Genomic DNA, 6,230 nt, shown 5'->3' with positions numbered 1-6,230 from the left:
TGAAATGCAGCCCCAAACCATGAGAGAACCTCCACTGTGTTTCACAGACAGCTGTAGACGCTCACTTGTTGCACCTCCCTCCTGATGTCCTCCATACATATCGATTATAATTTGAATAAAAATTTCCAATTTGTGCTCATCACTCTATAAAACCCATCCTTAAGTGTCATTTTTGAGTAATTCATAGTTTATTTTTAAGATCCTTTTAAAAAATTCCAAAAAAGCAGGATTCATGTGTATCAGTTTATCTTCAGTACACATTTCTGAGAAGGTACATCTCTCTGATGGGACAGCTGGGACAATACTGTCATGCAAATCATGTTTGACACCAGGGAGCAGAAGTTGGAGGAGGCGGTGGGTGTTCATATTAATACCCATGGCACATTATAAGCTACCTTTAGTAGGTAGCTTATCAAATAATTTTATAACTGATAAAAGTGGAACTTCATACAGAACTTCTAACAGGAGACTGAAAAGGGAGAAAGCTTAGATTGCTCAGTAGAGCAATACTTAAAAAAAAAATTTATTTATTAGATTGACAAAAATAAATTGATCAAAAGAATGTTTGTTGATTTGCAGTGGAAAATGTGTGAAAGGTCATATTGACTAAAAATTTGTCAATCTATTTCAGATTTTCCAAACTTGTTCCACCATTGGTTGCAGCTTTGTTTTAGACAGTGAAAATACTTCAGCATGAAATGTTTACAAAACATTTGTGAATCACAGAAGTCAAAGTTTTTGTGAAGAAAGCGCCATCTCTTGGTGACCCTCTGCAATTGAGGGAAAGGGGTGTGGTCATGCTGGGAAGTAGATAATCCCAGAAGAAGGAGGGGGACTTCCAGCCAGCTGGGAGCGGCAACTTTGAGTGGCTTCTACTGTATATCTAGACTTTTTGAACTTTATCTTTGAGAATGTTCTAATTACATATGAAGGTATATCCAAAAAGAGACAACAACCTGACAGTTGGCATGTGAGTAAGAATGCTGCTCTGTAAATTTCATTTTGCATTGCAGTTTGGTATTAGTTCATTCACTGGCGCAGTCACATCAACAGCAAGTGCAAGCTGTGCCTTCCAGTCTGCATTTGAGATCCCTGGAATGTCCTTGCATTCTTCTCAGAAAACTCAAATTTCTGGTCTCCAGTCCATATTCTTTTTAGCACTTTGACTAGGCTGAGCCACCTGACAGCTGTGTTGTAGCCTACGTCACCATGTTCAGTCTGATGTTCCTCCAAAAGTGCAACAAACTGTGATTGAGTGCTCACCACGCTAACGTTAACTGTTTACTTACAACTTCAGCAACTTTAAAAACTGACTGCAAAAATACCAATTTCTGGGTTCATTTCACTCAGTTTAACTTGCCTCCACTTCAAAAGGCTGACAATTCAGCTGTTAGATGTGGACAACCATCAGTTGCCATTTTGTCCCATTTCAGACCAATCCTTTCCAAGCATGCAATTACCTCTGTGAACAAATCCCTCCCTGTCATACTCCCTTTCATTGAGCACATTACAGCCAGCTCCTCTGTAATCTCAAACTCTCGTTATCCCACGTACAAACATGAGCTCTCTTCCAGAGCCAACAACAAAAAGTCAAAATTAGTTTTTTTTTAAACTTTTTTAGCTGAGATTTCTTGATCTGTCTTGTTACGGCACATTCTGATATCTTGATTGCTTAATGGCTGGATGTTTAAAGCTTGGTGAAAAGTCTTTGCTGCTTTTTCATCTTCAGCAGCAAGGGTTCAATTGTTGATTCCCACAATGCAATAGTGAAGTTCTTGTATTTCTCTGCATGTTTAGTCTCATCGTGGTGATTCAAACTGTACTCCTTAAATAGCATTCTGCTCTCCACAAACTAAGCACACAGCTTTACCTCTGACTTGAGGAAATAAATACATAGTCCGTGTCTTGTTAAAAACTCTACATTCTGCATCAGTTTTCCTGTTTTAAAGTGAGAGCTAACATCTTTTCAGAGCTAGTGTCATTCAGTCGTTATAGAGAACAGAGACTGAACTTATTGCAGGGACTGCTATCCTTTTAGTGTGGGGACGTCATCCAGGGGAAATTTGTTTTAAAAAAGTATTTATTGCATGTTCACGCATTTATTACTTCTAGGCTGGACTGTTGTAATTCATTATCAAGTTGTCCTAAAAACTCCCTGAAAAGCCACCTCAGGAGAGGGAGATGTCCGTTCCCTCTGTCCAACATCATCTCCGATGCCATCATTGCCTATGGCGGGCCACCAAAGCAACAATGGTGAGGACACAGGAGCAGAACAAGTGCCAGGCAGATTGACAGCCCTGACTACTCTGCAGGTTAGAAGGTGTGGTTGTCAATTAATGTTCCACCAAGATCTGAGTTAAACAAAAAAAATGTCTCCTAACTTCATTGGTCCTTTCAAGATCAACTTCATGATTAATCCTTCAATTTCTGTTTGAACCTAACAAGTAATATGACAATCCATAACACCTTCCACTTTTTTTAGTTGAAACCAGTCCACCCCAGTCCTCCATGCCCTCCTTCCACCCTCCCCTTGCCCACCCAGGTCACTGATGGAGAACCTGCCTACATTGTATAGAGGCTTTTGGACATGAGACAGTGGGGTCAGGGACTGCAGTACCTCATTGACTGGGAAGGTTATGGCCCTAAGGAGAGGTCTTGGGTCTCCCAGTCTGCTTTCTGAATGACTCCTTGGTGAGGACTTCTGGTTTTCCTAGTTGACTTGCCCCATTCTCTCTGTCTCGCTCTCCTCCATTGTGTGTGTGTGTGTGTGTGTGTGTGTGTGTGTGTGTGTGTGTGTGTGTGTGTGTGTGTGTGTGTGTGTGTGTGTGTGTGTGTGTGTGTGTGCGGTCTGCTTGTGTGTTCCAGAAGTAAAGCTTGGTCTTTGTGCCCACACCTACAAGCATTGCTGATTATGCATCTGTTGACAGTTACTGGTAACCTACTTAAGATAGAAGCCTTCCTTCATTCGATGCCAGATCGTTGCATGGCATGTGGTATACAAACTTGGCTCCTGTAATTGTGAATACTGCAAGAGACAAAGTTAATGTTGGACTTACCTGTTCTCTCCATATTTAGATACCCTTTGCTGTGATGAGGAGGAATTGTGTTTTGGAGAAAGGTTGGAGTTTGTGTTACTTGGGAGCAAAGATTGGAAACTGAGCTTTGGAGTTGACTGAGGAGTAGTGATGGGCAAATAAAGCATTTGTGAAGCAATGAACCACTTGAGTCAATTATTTCAAAAATGCATTCATTACTTACTTAATTGTGGTTCCTAGGTTATTTAAAATAGAGTGGAAGGCAGAACCTTCAGCTTTCAAGCCCTCCTCTGTGGAACCTGCTCCCAGTTTGGATTTAGGAGTAAGAGGGCAAAAAGGTCATAGTTGGAGATTTTTTGGATTGCAAAAAATTGGATGCTGTGAGACACAAGTATGCTCTCTCCTGCCCTGAATAGAAGAGACTCTGAGCAGAGTGGTTTCCCACTCTTGGCCCAGCCCGTGGTTACCAGCAGGTCGAGACTGACCCAAGGATCAAAAAGAAGACCTTTTCCACTACCCCCTTAGACTATTTGAGTTTGAAAGACAGCCTTAATGCTATAGCTGCATTCCAGTGACTGATACAGCATAGAGTGGACAGATTGCAGTCACTGGTATATTTGGATGACATAATTTACTCGCTTGATGTATTTTCTGACCTGCAGTACTTAGACAAAGTCTTCCAGAGACTTGCAAAGGAGGGAAGTGACAGGTAAACAGGTTTTTTATGAAGGAAGACACCGGAAACACTTTAATTAAAAAAGTAAGACATTTATTGTATTAAAGGATCAGAAAATATACACACATGGCCATGTAGGGACCCAGAGTAAGAGTGTGCACTCTCTCTCTCTCTCTGAGCCCGTGTTCCTGTCTAACAAAAACATTTTTATACAGCCGGTTATCTTAAACAGGCTGTCTGATCATCTGCTTGACTAAGTGTTTTAAAAATGTTACCCCAAAACCCACTTAACTTAGGACAAGCCCAAAACATATGGGTATGATTAGCCGGCGACTGTCCACACCTATAACAAGCGTCTCTAACAGATGTATAAATTTTAGCTAACTTCGCATTTGTGTAATGCACTTTAAAAAATATTTTGCACTGAATCAAAGCATGTCAGGCACAGATTGAGGACTTGTGAATTAAACTCATGGCAGCTTCCCGTTGTTCCTCTGACACCTTTGCACCCAATTCCTCCTCCCATGCAATTTTAACTAAGTCAGCAAACTTTGAAGTCTTCTTATCAAAGGACTTATATAAAAATGAAATAAATTTTTTCCGTTGAGGGTCTATTTCTAGGAGAGTATCTAAAAGTGTTTCAGGAGGTTGATTCGGGAAGTATGGAAACACCTTCGTAACATAATCTCTGGCCTGAAAAAAGTGAAAAAGATGAGAATTGGGCAATTGGAATTTAGATGAAAGTTCAGCGAAGGATGAAAAGATATTGTTGGTATAGAGGTCTTTTACACTCCTGATCCCCTTATTATGCCACAAGCTGAAAACTAAATCAGTAACCGAGGGTTTAAAATTGCAATTTTTAGCTATGGGTATTTGTATCAAAGGTCCTTGTAGGCCAAGCTGCTTCCTAAATTGGCTCCAAATAGCTAGTGTCCCCTTAACTATGGGATTATCTTCTACTAGGGGGAAAGGAGGAGGAAGCTGAGAACAAAGTAGTGAGGACAGAGAATAACAGCTAGATGCTCTTTCAATTTGCACCCAAGCGGGTGAAGCATTGCCATCGCACCTCCAGTATAAGAGTTTCTGTATATTAGCTGCCCAGTAGTATTGCCTAAAGTTGGGAAGGGCAAGACCACCCTCAGATTTTGGGGACTGTAGCACAGATTTACGAAGTCTAGCAGGTTTTTTGAGCCATAAAAACTGAGATATCTTTTTGTCCAGTTTATCAAAAAATGTCTTTGTGATCAGTATAGGAATATGTTGGAAAAGGTACAAAAACTTGGGAAAAACAACCATTTTGACCAGATTCACCCGCCCTAATAAAGACAATGGTAATAAAGACCACCAGTTAAAATCTTTCTCCATGCTTTCTACTAACAGTAAAAAGTTCTTGTCCATCATATTAGTCATAGATGGACAGATAAAGATTCCCAGATAACGGAACCCTGCATCTGCCCGTTTAAGGGTGAAACTAAACTAGGAAGATTTCTGGCCAGAGAGTTTATAGGAAATAATTGGCTTTTCTGGTAGTTGAGCTTGTAACCAGAAATTCTGTCATAGCGTTCTAAGATGTTAAAAAGCACTGGGAACGACATATGAGGATCAGAGATGTATAAAAGCAAGTCATCCGCGTAGAGGGACACCTTATGGATCACACCAGATCTGAGAATACCCTTAACCCCTTCCTCAGCACGCAACCAGATGGCAAGAGGTTCTACTGCAATAGCAAATAACAGGAGGGAGAGGGGGCATCCCTGCCTAGTGCCCCTTTCCAGAGGAAAGGGTGAAGACAACAAATTATTTGTTTTGATGGAGGCAAATGGTGAGGAATACAATAGCTTAACCCAGAGGACAAAATCATTACTAAAGCCAAATCTGCCCATTACTTCATACAAAAAGCTCCATTCGACACAGTCGAATGCCTTCTCGGCGTCGAGAGATACCACTACTTCTGGTGATAAGCTACCTGGCGTATGAATAACATTGAGAAGCCTTCTGGTGTTATGGCATGATTGCCACCCCGTCATAAAACCTGTCTGATCTAGCGAGATAATGAAGGGGAGCACTCGCTGGAGTTGCAAGAATTTTGGATAGAACTTTCAAATCCACATTTAGGAGGGAAATGGGTCTGTAACTACTACACAATAAGGGGTCTTTCTCACTCTTAAGAATCAGGGAAATTGTAGCCTCGGATAAGGTACTAGGCAGCCGGCGATTTAAGAAGGCCTCGTTATACATATCTGCCAAAACAGGTGCCAGAAGATCCAGATTTGCCTTATAATATTCTGTGGAAAAACCATCGGGGCCGGGGGATTTAAGGACTTGATGGTTTCTCACACCTCCATTATAGTGATAGGCCCACCTAGATCTCTCATCAATTCATTATCTATCTGTGGAAAGTTAATGCCATTAAGTATGTCCTGAGAAGAAGATGGAGAAATGGAGGTATATAATTCTGAATAATATGATGCAAATCTTTCATTTATCTTGCCATGATCAGAAAGAATCGCCCCTGTGGT

Source organism: Archocentrus centrarchus, chromosome 13 (genome assembly GCF_007364275.1).
Source record: "Archocentrus centrarchus isolate MPI-CPG fArcCen1 chromosome 13, fArcCen1, whole genome shotgun sequence".
NCBI lineage: Eukaryota > Metazoa > Chordata > Actinopteri > Cichliformes > Cichlidae > Archocentrus > Archocentrus centrarchus.
Note: the sequence above shows the minus strand (reverse complement) of the source record.